General features: G+C 41.0%; 1 protein-coding gene across 2 annotated transcripts in view; it reads right to left on the bottom strand.

Moving 5' to 3' along the window:
* P4HA1 (prolyl 4-hydroxylase subunit alpha 1) overlaps nucleotides 1-13,205 on the bottom strand; it is an 87,577-nt gene extending 74,372 nt beyond the window's left edge. Inside the window, exon 1 of one of the 2 annotated variants that reach the window (XM_024253030.3) lies at nucleotides 12,859-13,205. The gene's annotated coding sequence lies outside the window, so the exon portion shown is untranslated. The remainder of the gene's footprint in view (nucleotides 1-12,858) is intronic. The other variant, NM_001132261.2, reaches the window with a different exon arrangement.
* Between the last annotated feature and the right edge of the window lie 1,624 nt (nucleotides 13,206-14,829).

Below are 14,829 nucleotides of genomic sequence, written 5' to 3'. Positions count from 1 at the left end.
CCTGGTCTCAAAAAAAAGAATATATTTGCCTACATATGTAACAGGTTTTTTAAATTTAATACAATAATTAAAAGAACTCAAAAAAATGTTAAATGAGAGGTGGAATCACAGTTGTTTTTCTCTTCCCTCAACATCTACACTTCTTTGATAAACATTATTTTTAATTTAAAAAATTCTATTTCTGTAAATAAACAAGTAAGCTAACAAAAAAACAAAGTTTAAGTAAATACATAAATCACAGAGTTAGTAAAATCCCAAATGATGAATTCCACTGCTCTGCTTCTAGTTGGCATAATACCACCATCAATCCCTTTTGTTCCCAAACAAATTTCACCTATTTTTGATTTAAATAAGAAGTTCTGATAAGACAGCTTTGGTTTTTTCACCACCCTAAGGATACAAGTAAAAAGTTTAAAAGTTTTGTTTGTACAATATGCATTTTAGATTTCTTAAACTTAAATATAAATTATGAAGTGAAGTAAGGCAAACAATTCCAAACTCAGAAGTTTTCATGAAACTTCATTCAAGACTAATGGTATTGTTTCCGGGGTCTGGCTTTGTTGCCCAGTCTGGAGTGCAGTGGAGCAATCACAGCTGACTACAGCCTCAACCTCCAGGGCTCAAGTGATCCTTCCATCTCAGCTTCCTGAGTAGCTTGGACTACAGGCTTGTGCCACCACGACCGGCCAATTTTTTAAATTTCTTTTATTTCCTGTAGAGTTGGGATCTCCTTATGTTGCCCAAGCTGGTCTCCAACTCCTGGACTCAAGCAGTCTTCCCGCCTGAGCCTCCCAATGTGCTGGGATTACAGATGTGAGCCACCGTGCCCAGCCCAAGACTGAATTTTATACAGCAGTTATACTACTTGAAAAATGACCATTAGGGGAAAAAAACTGGCATTCTTTTTAGAAAATGACCGTTATATACAAAGAATAACCAATGACAGGAAACAATTTTAAAAAGCTCATTTGCAACAGCAACACTTAATTACCTGGGAATAAACAAGAAAACTTTAAATTTGCCCTAAAATTAACACATTAAGACCATTTTGAAGTTTAAGACAATAAACTGGCCAGGCTTGGTGGCTCATGCCACCAAGGTGTAATCCCAGCACTTTGGGAGGCCAAGATGGAAGGATCACTTGAGCTCAACAGCTCGAGACCAGCCTTGGCAACATGGTGAAACCCAGTCTTTACAAAAAAATACAAAAATTAGCCGGGCATGGTGGCATGCTCCTACAGTCCCAGCAACTCAGGAGGCTGAGGTGGAAGGATTGCTTGAGCCCAGGAGACAGAGGGTACTATAAGCCATGATTGTGCCACTGCACTCTAGCCTGGGTGACAGAGTGAGTCCATCTCATTTAAAAAAAATTATTTTCATAACTTTCGATTAGGCAATTAATCATAACGCCTAGGCAATAGTTTCTTAAGATATGACACCTAAAGCACAAGAAGCCAAAGAAATAAATTGAACTTTGCCAAAATCTAAAACTGCTGTGCTTCAAGAAAGCAAAGACAACGTAAAAAAGTATTTGCGAATCACATTTCCGATAGTATCAGGTTTAGTATCCAAATACATAAAGAACTTAGAACTCAATAATTTTTTTTTTTTTTTTTTTGAAACAGAGTTTTGCTCTTGTTGCCCAGGCTGGAGTGCAATGGTACAATCTCAGCTCACTGCAACCTCCATCTCCTGGGTTCAAGCGATTCTCCTGCCTCAGCCTCCCAAGTAGCTGGGATTACAGGCATGTGCCACCATGCCTGGCTAATTTTGTATTTTTAGTAGAGACGGGGTTTCTCCATGTTGGTCAGGCTGGTCTTGAACTCCCAACCTCAGGTGATCTGCCCACCTCAGCCTCCCAAAGTGCTGGGATTGCAGGCGTGACCCACCGCACCCGGCCAGTAATTTTTTTTAATGGGCAAAGGATTTGAAGAGACATTTCTCCAAAGAGGCAAGTACATGAAAAGATGTTCAACATCATTCATCACTATGAAAATGCAAATCAATTCCACAATGAGACACCACTTCACTGCCACTTTGATGGCTACAGTAAAAAATGACTAGCTGGGTACAGTGGCATACACCTGTAGTTCCATCTACTTGGGAGACTGAGGCAGGAGGATCACTGGAGTCTAGGAGTTTGAGCATATAACTGCACTATGATTGCACCTGTGAATGGCCACTGTACTCCAAACTGGGCAACATAGTGAGACTTCATCTCTTTAAAACAAAAAGTGACACACAATTACAAGTATTGACAAGGACACAGAGAAACTGGAACTCTGATACATTGCTGGTAAAAATGTAAAATGAGGCAGTTCGTCTGGAAAAGTTTAGTTCCTCAAAAAACCTGAACAGAATAACCATATGGCCCAGATATTTCACTCATAGGTCTATACCCAAAAGAAATGAGAACACATGTCCAGGCAAAAACTTTTGCATGAATGTTCATGGCAGCAGCATTATTAATAATAGCCAAAAGGGTGGAAATAACCCAAATATCCATTAGTGGGTAAACAAAGTGTGGTCTATCTGTACAATGGAATATTATTTGGCTATAAACAGAAATGAAGTACTGATATATAACACAAATGAACCTTGAAAACATTAAGTAAAATAATCTCTAGAGACAAAAAGTAGATTAGTGGTTGCCCAGGGTTAGGCAAGGGACAATGGGAGTGACTGCTACTGGGTCTGGGGTTTCTTTTTGGAGTGATATAAATGTTTTAAAATTGATTGTTGTGGTAACACAACTGTGAATATATTAAAAGCCACTGAAATGTATACTTCAAAGGGAAAATTGTATGGTACATGAATTATTACTCAATAAAGCTGTTTTAAAAAAATTAAAAAGAAAACAGGCTGGGAGCGGTGGCTCACGCCTGTAATCCCGGCACTTTGGGAGGCCGGGATTACTCCTGACTCACTTGAGGTCAGGAGTTCAAGACCAACCTGGCCAACATGGTGAAACCCCATCTCTACTAAAAATACAAAAATTAGCCAGGCGTGGTGGCACATGTCTGTAAATCCCAGCTACTTGGGAGGCTGAGGCAGGAGAATTGCTTGAACCCAGGAGGCGGAGGCTGCAGTGAGCCGAGATTGTGTCACTGCACTCCAGCCTCGGCAAAAGAGTGAGACTGCATCTCAAAAAAAAAAAAAAAAAAAAAAATAGGAAATCAACCTAAGTTCTCATTTCACTTGGGTAAATACCTAGGAGCGGGAATGCTGGGTCCTATGACAAGTATATACTTACCTTCATAAAAAACTGCCAAACGTTTCTCCAAAGTAGCTACACTATTTGCCCTCCCAACAGCAAAGGATGAAAGTTTCCATTGCTCCCATTCTTACCAGGATTTTGTATTGCCATTTTTTCCTTAGTTTCTCTTAATATCTTAATTTTCACAATAGGCATATAGTAGTATCTCCTTATGGGTTTAATTTGCAATTCCATAATTACTAATGATGTTTAATGCCTTTTTTTTTTGAGACAGAGTCTCACTCTGTCGCCCAGGCTGGAATGCAGTGGCACAATCTTGTCTCACTGCAACCTCCGCCTCCTGGGTTCAAGTGATTCTGGTGTCTCAGCCTCCTGGGTAGCTGGGATTACAGGCACGTGCCACCACACCTAATTTTGTATTTTTAGTAGAGACAGGGTTTCGCTATGTTGGCCAGGCTAGTCTTGAACTCCTGACCTCAGGTGGTCCACCCACCTCAGCCTCCCAAAGTGCTGGGATTACAGGCACGAGCCACCATGCCCGGCCTATGTTTAACACCTTTTGGGGTGTTTATCTGCTGTTCATACACCTTCCTGCATAGTGTCTACTCAAATCTTTTGCTCTTTTTAATTAGTTGTTTACTTATTTTTTTTAAATAGAGATGGGGTCTCGCTATGTTGCCCAGGCTGGTCTCAAACTCCTGGACTTTCAAGCAATCCTCCAGTCTTGGCCTCCCAAAGTGCTGAGATTACAGACGTGAACCACCATGCCCAGCTTTGAGTTCCTCATACAGTCTATTTTTTGTCAGATATGTGATGGGGAATATTTTCTCCCAGTCTGTGAAGTCTTTTTATTCTCTCAACAGTGTGGAAGAGCAGAAGTTCTTAATTTTGATGAAGTCTAATTTATCAGTTTGTTCATTTATGAATCATGTTCTTGGTATCATGTCCAAGAAATCTCTGCCTGACCCATGGTCAAAAATATTTTTGTCCTATGTTTTCTTTCAAATATTTTATAGCTGCACATTTTACTTCACAATCTATGAACCTCTTTTTAAATAGAAACGGGTCTCACTCTATTGCCAAGGCTAGTCTCAAACTCCTGGGCTCAAGCAATCCTCCTGCCTCAACCTCCCAAAATGCTGGGATTATAAATGTGTGTGACCAGACCCAGCCTATGAACCATTCTGAGCTAATTTTTGCATAGAGTGTGAAGTACAGATTGAGGCTCTAATAAAAAGATTTCATTTTGATGTTTGAGTGCAGACTGCTTTCAAGTCCCACACCTCTCTCCCTTTTGTCCCACATCTGGGTAAGTCTGTAAGAAAGCCCAGGTACTCCCTCCCTTGGTATTGGTGTGAAGTTGAAACCATGTAAATACCACACATGGGGACCAGTATTCCCTCCCTTGGTATTGGTGTGAAGTTGAAACCATGTAAATACCACATATGGGGACCATCAAACAAGTTCCACCTTCTGGTCATAATAAAAACCAAAGCCACCCACCCTGTTTCACTCTTGCTTCATTCTGGACCAAATCTAAGTCCTTGACCTTGAGGAATCCTTTTGCTGTTTACTGTGTGATTAAACTTTATTTCATATCCACTGGTGGATTCATATGTCACTTGTCCCAATATTCATATAAATTCCTGGGCAAGGGACTGCCCAGTGTCCAACAGTGGATACTTGGTGCCCAAATAAAACAAAGATTCTGTTTTTTCTTTGCATATGAATATTCAACTGTTCCAGACTATCCTCTGATGAATTGCCCTTAAACTTTTTCAAAATGAATTGACAATTTTTGTGTGACTAGATTCTCTGTTTTGTTCAACTGATCTGTATGTCTATCTTTTCTCCAATACCAGTCTTGGTTATTGCAGCTTTAAACTAAGTTGAAATCAGGTAGTGTGACTCTTCCAATTTTGTTATTCTTTTTCAAAATTGTTTTAGCTTTTCTAGTTCCTTTGGTTTTCCATATTAATTTTAGAATCAGCTCATTAGTTTCTATAAGAAATCCTCTGAGATTTGGACTAGAAATGCGCTGAATCTATAGATCAGTTTGAGAAGAGTAGGTATCTTAATACTGAGTCTTCTAATCCATGAACATGATATAATCAGTGTTTCATAATTTTCAACATACAAATATTACACACCGTTTGAAAAGTTAATACTTAAGTATTTCATGGTTTTTAGTGCTATTGAGATGGGAATTTTTCACTTTAGTTTCTAATTGTTCATTATTAGTATATAGAAATACAATTTACTGTTGTATATTGACCTTCTAAGCTACAACTCTGCTGAATTCACTTTTTCACTAGAGCTTTTTTTGAAGAGTCTAGGATTTTCTACATAGACATGTTGTCTGTGAATAGAAACTGCTCTTTGAAGCACACTGTTTAAAGAATGAAGACAAGCCAACAACTGGGAAAAAATATTTCCCTATCACATCTAGCTGTTGCACTCCTAGGCATTAATACAAGAGAAAAGAAAGCATATCTCTCTCCAACAACTTGTACATGAATGCTCATAGCAGCTTTATTCGTAATAGTCAAAAAGTGAAAACAATCCAGATGTCCATCAAAGGGTAAATGGGTTTAAAAAATCGTGGTATATTCATAAAATGTAATACAATTCAACAATAAAAAACTATGAACACGTAACAACATGGATGAATCTCAAAATAATTACGCTGAGTGTAAGGAGATTCCCCGTGCCAAAAAAAAGCGTATATACAATACAATTACATTTTTATAAAACTCTAGAAAATAAAAACTAATCTTAAGCAACGGAAACAATGGTTTCCTAGGGATACAGAGAGGGCAGTAAGGAGCAAAAGAAGGGATTACAAAAAGTCATAAGGATACTGCCGATGCCCAGGCTAGAGTGCAGTAGCGTGATCTTGGCTCACCGCAGCCTCAATCTCCAGGCTTTGGGTGAGTCTCCCACCTCAGTCTCCCAAGTAGCGGGGACTACAGGCACGCAACACCACACCCGGCTAATTTTTTAATTTTTTTGTAGAGACAGGGCTTTACCATGTTGCGCAGGCTGGTCTTGAACTTCTGGACTCAAGCAGTCCTCCTGCCTCAGCCCCCCAGAGTGTTGGGATTACAAGTGTGAGCCACTGCGCCTGGCCAAGTATACTCTTTTTTGAGACAGAGACTCATTTCTGTCACCAGGCTGGAGTACAGTAGCACAATCACAGTTCATTGAAGACTCAACCTCCCCAGCTCAAGCAATCCTCCTGCCTCGGCCTCACAAGTAGCTAGGATTACAGGCAGGCACCATCACACCCAGCTAATGTTATTTTATTTTGTGTAGAGATGAAGTCTTTCTATGTTGCCCAGGCTGGTCTGGAACTCCTGGGCTCAAACAATCCTCCTGCCTCGGCCACCCAAAGTGTTGGGATTACAGGCCTGGGCCACTGTGCCTGGCCTTGAGGATACTCTTGAAGGTGATGGATATGTTCCTTACCTTGATTGTACTGACATTTTTTTAAGTAGATATTTTTGTCAAATTTATCAAATTGTACACTGTAAATATATGCAATTTGTCCTGTCAATTTTGCTCAATAGTCGTTAAAATATATCAATTTATTCAATTTATTAGTAATCACCCTTATATCAAAGATTAGTGTTTTACTTATCACTATCACTCTACTTGGTGGCAATGGTCACTATTCACTATTTTCAAATACAATATTAAGGTTTTTTAAATTCAGGCATAGTAAATTGAGGTCTATTTTCAAAATATCTTTGAGGTTAAAAGAAGTAACTGCAGGACAGGTGCGGTGGCTCATGCCTGTAATCCCAGCACTTTGGGAGGCCAAGGCGGATGGATCACCCCAGGTCAGGAGTTCCAGACCCGCCCAGCCAAGATGGTGACACCCTGTCTCTACTAAAAATACAAACAAGTAGTCGGGCGTGGTGGCGGGTGCCTGTAATCCCAGCTACTCGGGAGGCTGAAGCAGAGAATTGCTTGAACCCAGGAGGCGGAGGTTGAGGTGAGCCAAGATTGCGCCACTGCACTCCAGCCTGGGCGACAGAGTGAGACCCCATCTCAAAAAAAAAAGAACTAACTAAATTTTGAAATCATGTAAATTTGAGAATGTCTTCACGTAACCTTTGACTATGAATATGTTGCCTGAGTTTACCAAAAAAAAAATAAAAAAAAGGAGGAAGGTTGTCAGAACCATAGGGCAAGAACAAAGGTTACACACACAAGTAACGTTTTGAGGTCCTAAATTCAACCAGTAGGTTTTAGAAATATCAACTTTTTTTTTTTGAGACAGGGTCTGGCTCTGTCACGCAGGCTGGAGTGGAGTGAACAATCAGAGCTCACAGCAGCCTTGAACTCCTGGGCTCCAGAGATCTTTCCACCTCAGCCTCCCAAAGCACTGGGATTACAGATGTGAGCCACCATGCCTAGTCTAAAATAAACATTCCTTGATCATATTTTTGGAGAAATTAGATACGCAAATCTAGTTAATATAAGATTAGAACTGTAAGAGAAGTCTTGAGCCTACTTACCATCAGTTAATATCTAATTTATTGTTGCAGACACATGTAACAGGTTATCTGATGTTTCATACACTGTTCAATGCCTTTTAATTTTATGACTTGTATGATAGTTCTCGGCTATTGATTCTTGGGTTTTACTGAAGTTCCAAAAATCAAAGAGCTTTGATTCCTGTAATGGAAATATCTAGAGAAACTTGTGTTTAACTGACTCTGCAGAGATGAAGGCCAAATTCTCATATGTACCTATAGCATTACTCAAATACTATTCTTAGTACAAAAAAGTTAAATATACTCTTATCTCTGAACATGAGCTATTCAGACCAAGGCCACTCAGGTCAGAGTAGAATACTCTAAAGCTGGCTTTAGCAGTCCCTTTCCTCCTAAAAAATGGATTATTGCTCTGAGGCCCAGGTATACTCAGCTTCATCCCTCCCAAGGCTATTCTGTCAAAATTCCAGTTTTATTTCCACCCAGTCTACCTCTCTTTCTAGCCTTCAATTATCTCTTTATTCTAATGCCAGATCCAAATTTCTCAAGTTGAGGTAAAGAGAGACAAAATAAGACCACATATACTAGAACAGGGAAAAATGAATTCATGGTTGTAGAGGATATGAATCTAGATATGCATTTCCATTCAGTGCTACAGATTTAATATCTACTAAAATGTTAGCCACATGGTGCTGTATCATGTAATTTTTATGTCCTACTCCTATGAAACATTTCTCATCATTCTTGATTTTCCTACAGTCTACTGGGCATATTGTAAATTTTTTTTTTTTTTTTTTTTTTTAGAGACAGGGTCTTGCACTGTCACCCAGGCTAGAGTGTAATGGTGCTATCATAGCTCACTGCAGCTTCCAACTCTTGGGCTCAAGCGACCCTCCCACCTCAGCCTCCCAAGTAGTTAGACTACAGATGCGTGCAACCTCATGCCCCATTAATTAAAAAAAAAATTTTCTTTGTAGAGAGATGGGGTCCCACTATGCTGACCAGGCTGGTCTTGAACTCCTGGCCTCAAGTGATACTCCTGCCTCGGCCTTCCAAAGTGCTGTGATTACAGGTGTGAGCCACCATGCCTGGGCAACATAGTAAGACCCTGTCTCTAAAAAAAATTTAAATATAAACTTAAAAATTAAAAAATTGGTTAAAGTTTACTGTAGTTATACAGGTTGATAAAATAAGCCACTAAATTACAGTCCTCTCTTTGCACTACTTATAATGGAGAAATAGCTCAAGTGTCCAACAAGAGAGTAAGGATGACCAGGCATGGTGGCTCACACCTATAATCCCAACACTTTGTGGGGCAGATGGCAGAATCACTTGAGGCCAGGAGTTCGAGACTAACCTGGTCAGCAGAGCAAGATCCAATCTCTACAAAAAATTAAAAAATTAGCTAGACATGGTGGCATGCACCTGTACCCCGAGCTACACCCGGAGGCTGAGGCAGAAGGATTGCTTGAGCCCAGGAGTTCAAGGCTGCAGTGAGCTATGGTCACACCACTGCACTCCATCCTGGACAACACAGCAAGATCCTATCTCTTAAAAAAAAAAAAAAAAAGACACAGAGAGACAGTAAGGCTGAGTGTACTAATTCCACATAATATTACTATTTAAGAAAGAAATGAGTAATATGGACACATTTTTATGAAACACCAAACATGAAGAAGAGAAAGTCCCAATATAGAACTCATTCACTGATGACAACTAGGTAAGAAGTCTGAATCTCTATAATGTATTTTTAGCAAATGTCAAACCAAATATACTAACAGTCACACTGATCATCCAAAGGAAGACCAGGAAAAAGAATGTTTTTCATCACACCGAGTTTAAAAACTGCTGGAGTAACCTAAATGAGAGTCCTTTTGAATTGCCGAAGCTTTTCTTTAGGTACAATACTTATTCAGCTAGAGAAATTGAAGCTGTCTTAATGACAGGACAGCTTCAATTTATACAAATAAATTTCTTGAATAGAAACACAAAGCTTTGGCCGGGCACGGTGGCGTGACCACACCTGTAATCCCAGCACTTTGGGAGGCCAAGGCGGGCAGATCACGAGGTAAAGAGATCGAGACCATCCTGGTTAACACGGTGAAACCCCCTCTCTACTAAAAATAGAAAAAATTAGCGTGGTGGTGGGCGCCTGTAGTCCCAGCTACTCGGGAGGCTTAGGCAGGAGAATGGCGTGAACCCGGGAGGCGGAGCTTGCAGTGGGCCGAGACTGCACCACTGCACTCCAGCCTGAGTGACAGAGTGAGACTCCATCTCAAAAAAAAAAAAAAATATATATATATATACACACACACTCATTTTATTTGGATTTTTTTATATATATTCATATATTTATACACACACAACACATTATGGTTTAATTACAAGACTCAAGATCTCACTGCAAGAAAAGCAATAAAGTTTAATGCCAAGAGCCTGTGTAATTTATTTTTTACTTCCAAGCCTGTTCCACTTTCAGAATGGAAAACCAAAGTTAAGTTACCCTATATAGGAGGGAGCATGCAATGTGATATACTTTCACAGACTAGACAATTTAGCACTTCAACAATTCTAACAACCTATTAACTTTTGTTGAAACCCTTTTGGCAAAAATGTGTTAGGGTCACCCACATATACAAGTCCAGTCAGACTTACATGCCCAGCTCAATTTTCAGAAACATTCAATACTGCCTCAAGACACCTAGATACCCTTAAAGAGTAGCTTCACATCTCTTACTTTTTAGGGGTTCTTATCATAAAGTTCATGGATGGACTTGAGTGGGGGGACAGGAAGTGACCTATAAAATTCCATGTAGGGTGTATTTGCATTTTCTGACATAGGACCACACCTTCCATCAGATTCTCAAACGATTTCATGACCTTAAAATAGTTTGAGAACCACTATTATGTATCTCACAGGTCAATTCAAGAGCAATAATTATATCCTAGTTGATAACTGGTTGCTAAGTAAAATAAAGCATTCCTTCCACAGAAAGGAAGGCTCATACGCTTTATGGCTGTCCCAGCTCTTGCTGCATCTCTGGAATAAATGCCGTTTGAACTTAATTGCCCTACTGAAAAACACTGCTTTTCAGTATACAACTTACTCTGCAGTAATAGAAAAGGTTAACTAACAGCTCCTTGCCAAAAAGCCAAGATTCATCTGCAACAACCGAGACTACACAGGCAATATAAAACTTTTTTTCAATACTTTTGCACTAATTTTTTTGGCATAATTAAAAGTTGTACACATTTTTCATCTGTTTTACCATCTAAGTTACCAAAACACAAAATGGCCAATGTAATTATCCTCCTACCAAAGTCCTGGTTTTCAGTACTTCAAAATAAAACTCATTTCAAAATGTCAATAAAAACAGCACTACCCATTTAAAAGAGACAGAAATAGTCCTTTTCCTAGTTAGTCTATGTAAATCTAAGAAACATTTGCCATCAGCTATCAAAAACAATGGCAGGACTTAAGACACAATGTCTCAAAACCAAAACTGACTATGAATTTTACTAAAGGTAAGTGATAAAATCTCTTTTCCCACATAAAGAAAAAAGTAAAATTTGAAGTTCACGTTTCAGATTCTTAAATTACGCTCACAAGCTAAAAAAAAAAAAAAAAAAAAATCACGGGGTGTGTATTCACATTTCAAATGAAGACAAAATATAATTGAGGTTGTTCACTTTCAGCTTCTTGAATATATTCTTAGGATACCTATTTTCTCCATAGAAACTTGATTTTTAAAATCCCTTTAAAATGGTTTTTAAATTAACTTCCAATGTTCCTGCTATGCAGACTGAATTTTTCATCTGATTATTTTAGGAAAAGACTAGCCTCATTCATAAGCTACGTCTAAACCTAAAAGGGGAAATACGTTTCTAACCAGAACTTTAAAAAAAAAAGAGTAAAAAATTGATGAAAGAACACTGCTGCCACGTCTTTGCCCCTCCCCCCCCCCCTCACGTAGTGGCTATTTCATCCCCTCCGAGTGCATTCCTAGGGAAAGTCCAAGAACCACTGCTCTCGGAGAAACCAGAAACAGTTAAGTGGAAATTGGCAAGTCTCTTTGGCCTTTTAGATCAATTCCTAAAAGAGGATCTAGCTGCTTCTTCAACCCTTTCTTAAAGAAAACAGTGCAAAATTCCAAGAGTCTTCACTCTATCCGGAACGCATAAGATGTCAGTGTCTAAACACTGAATTTGTATTTAACAGATTCGATTATTTAGGAGAAAGACTCTCATAGTTATCATACCATCCTTCCTCCCCATTGAAACATACATCCGGGGGCCAGCCATGTAATCCAACTCAAAATCCTCACACAACCATGGAATTTGTTGGACTGATGTGGACTTTTAAAAGCTGCAAATTCTCGGCAGAGAGAGACAGACAGAGATTGAGAGAAGAGCTCTTGGCTCTTTTTTAAAAAAGTTATGGGGAAGAAGAGGGAAGGAAGCTTCCCTGACGACGAGGTGACCTGAGATCTTACTTCCTCGGTGCTACGAGCACCAAACTCGGCGCCCCGGGCTACGTCTGGCTGCTAAGGCCGCACCGCTGCGCGCAACAGATGAGTTCAGCCGGAACTTTCTGGAGAGGTCCCCCCAACTCCCGGCGACTTTCGATAGGGCAAAAATGCCTGGAGCGCTGCGGATTCAGCTCCAAGCCTTAAAATCCGCTCTCCACCGCCACATGCGAACCATCTGCGGCTGTGGCGGCCAAAAGCCCACGCCCCGCGCTCGCGTTCCCCTTAGCTTCGTTAGGGAGGACCAGGTGCAGGAGAACTTGGAGAAAAAAAAAAAGCAAGAGTGATTCCTCCCCGGGAAAGAAAATTCAAGAAAGTCCTTGTCCCTAGGGCGGGGACTGAGGCTGCAGCAGCCCCAGCGGTCCGAGGCGCACCAGGGACGGAGATAGGAAGGGGGGCACGAAGGAGCGGGGCCGCCGGGAGTCGCGTGGCGCAGGGAGAAGGGCCGAGTCTCCCGAGGGGAAGGAACCGAGGCTGCTGTGGTAACCTGGGGAACCCCCGCCCCAGAAGTACCACCACAGCGGGGAGGAATGGATCGTCGCAGCCGTCCGAGAAGGTCCACGGCTGCCCCATGGCCTCAGCCTCAGTCTCCGGGGTCGAGGGAGCGTCTCACCTGGAAAGTGGGACGAGAGGGCTGCGCGCTCTTCAGTCCCCAGTCGCCTCCACTCAGAGCGGGTACTTCCTACCCTCAGCCCGCTGGCGGCGCGACTGGGCAACAGAGGGAGCCCGTTAGCCCTTTTATAACCTCTAGGCCGCGATGGCAGCGCCAGGGAGGAGGCGACTGCAGCCCTCGCTACGTGAGCTCGAGCACACCGGCTCCCCGGCGACTGCGCAGGCGCCAAGCCCGTGCCTCCCTGCTGTCCCCACCCGTGGCCGGCCCGTGGAGTCTCAGGCCGAGAGGTGTGGCTGGGACCGGCCGCCTTGGTGTGGGTAAGCGGGACTGGGATGTAACGCGCCTGCGCAGGGTTCTCGCCCCGCCACCGTTACCGTGGTTACCACGGGGTTTCCCCCGCTCCTGTTCAGTTTGCCTCCTTGATTTCAGGGTCCGCGTCAGGCCTAAGCGACGAGGCCGCCGGCAGTAAAGTATCTTAAAAATGAGAAGAGGAACGTGGGAGTGTAGAAAATAAAGCAGAATTTTTCTAGGGTGGAAAATAATAGAGATTCAGCCTTGGTTTCTCAGCTGTCTTGTCCCTCTCACATCCCAGCACTCATTTTATACTAATCGTGCTCTATCTCCTACCTTTATACCTTATCAGTAGATCATTGAGAGCTCCAGGGTCAGGTTATCTCAATTCAAATCCTGCCTCAATCCTGTGTGTAACACTAGGCATTAACAACCTCTCCGTATCCGTTTACTCGTCTGTAAAATAGGAATGAAGGTACTACCCATCTTGTAAGATTCTTGTGAGAATGAAATGAGATAATGTATGTAAAGCACTTAACACATGCCTCACACACAGAAATGACTTAGTAAATATTAGATTCTCCAGTAACATTAATTTATATAAGGCACCCAATGTTGCGTTTGATCTTAGTCTAACATTTGCCTTAGTTATAAAGTAACCCCAAACCAAGGGTTTATTTGTATCTCCCTATACTGTGAGGGAGAATACAATGAAGAAGATAATTTTTCCCTTGTCAATGAAAGAGAAAAATGAGTTGCTAAGACTTGTTATTCATTAAGAATTGTGGTTTCTAAAGTTTTCCATGTATGCTAAAAAGTATAGCAATAATTAACATTTGAGTTAAGCAGGAGGTGAGGTTGATTATATAACTACAGAAAGAGAGAGGGTACTCTCGGAGCACTAGGCAACTAAAAAGTAGTTATAATGATGTCTAAATCAATGGTTCTGAAAGTGTAGTCAGGGAATCCATAAGGTCAAAATTATTTTCATACTAAGACTTTATTTGCCTTTTTCACTCTAATAACAATACAGTGAGGTCTTCCAGAGACTACATGCCTGTGATATTGCAACAGATGGAACGCAGATGCAGATATGAGATTCTTCTATTAGCCCAGACACTGAAGAGATTTGCAGAAATGTAAAATAATGCCACTCTTCTCACTAAATTATTTTGCTTTGGAAAATAGTTATTTTTCATTAAAAATATGTTATTAGGCCAAATGAAGTGGCTCACGCCTGCAATCCCAGCACTTTGGGAGGCCGAGGTGGAAAGATCACCTGAGCCCAGGAGTTCGAAATCAGCCTGGGCAACATGGCCAGACCCTCTCTCAAAAAAAAAGTTATTTATGTTATGTTAACATATAACAGGTTTATTATTGTTGTTTTAAATGAATAAATATTTTATATGTTTGTTTTAATTGCTAATATAGTAAATGTTGATAAATATGATCCACATAAAAGCTTTTTGGAGTCCTCAATACTTTTTAGGAGTGTAAAGTAATTATAAGACCAAAGAGGCAGGGCGCGGTGGCTCACGCCTGTAATCCCTGCACTTTGGGAGGCCAGGGCAGATGGATCACAAGGTCAGGAGATCAAGACCATCCTGGCCAACATGGTGAAACCCCGTCTCTACTAAAAATACAAAAATTAGCTGGGCATGGTGGCACACACCTGTAATC

The sequence above is a fragment of the Pongo abelii genome, chromosome 8, assembly GCF_028885655.2.
Source record: "Pongo abelii isolate AG06213 chromosome 8, NHGRI_mPonAbe1-v2.0_pri, whole genome shotgun sequence".
NCBI lineage: Eukaryota > Metazoa > Chordata > Mammalia > Primates > Hominidae > Pongo > Pongo abelii.
Note: the sequence above shows the minus strand (reverse complement) of the source record. Positions and strands in the feature narration are given on the sequence as shown.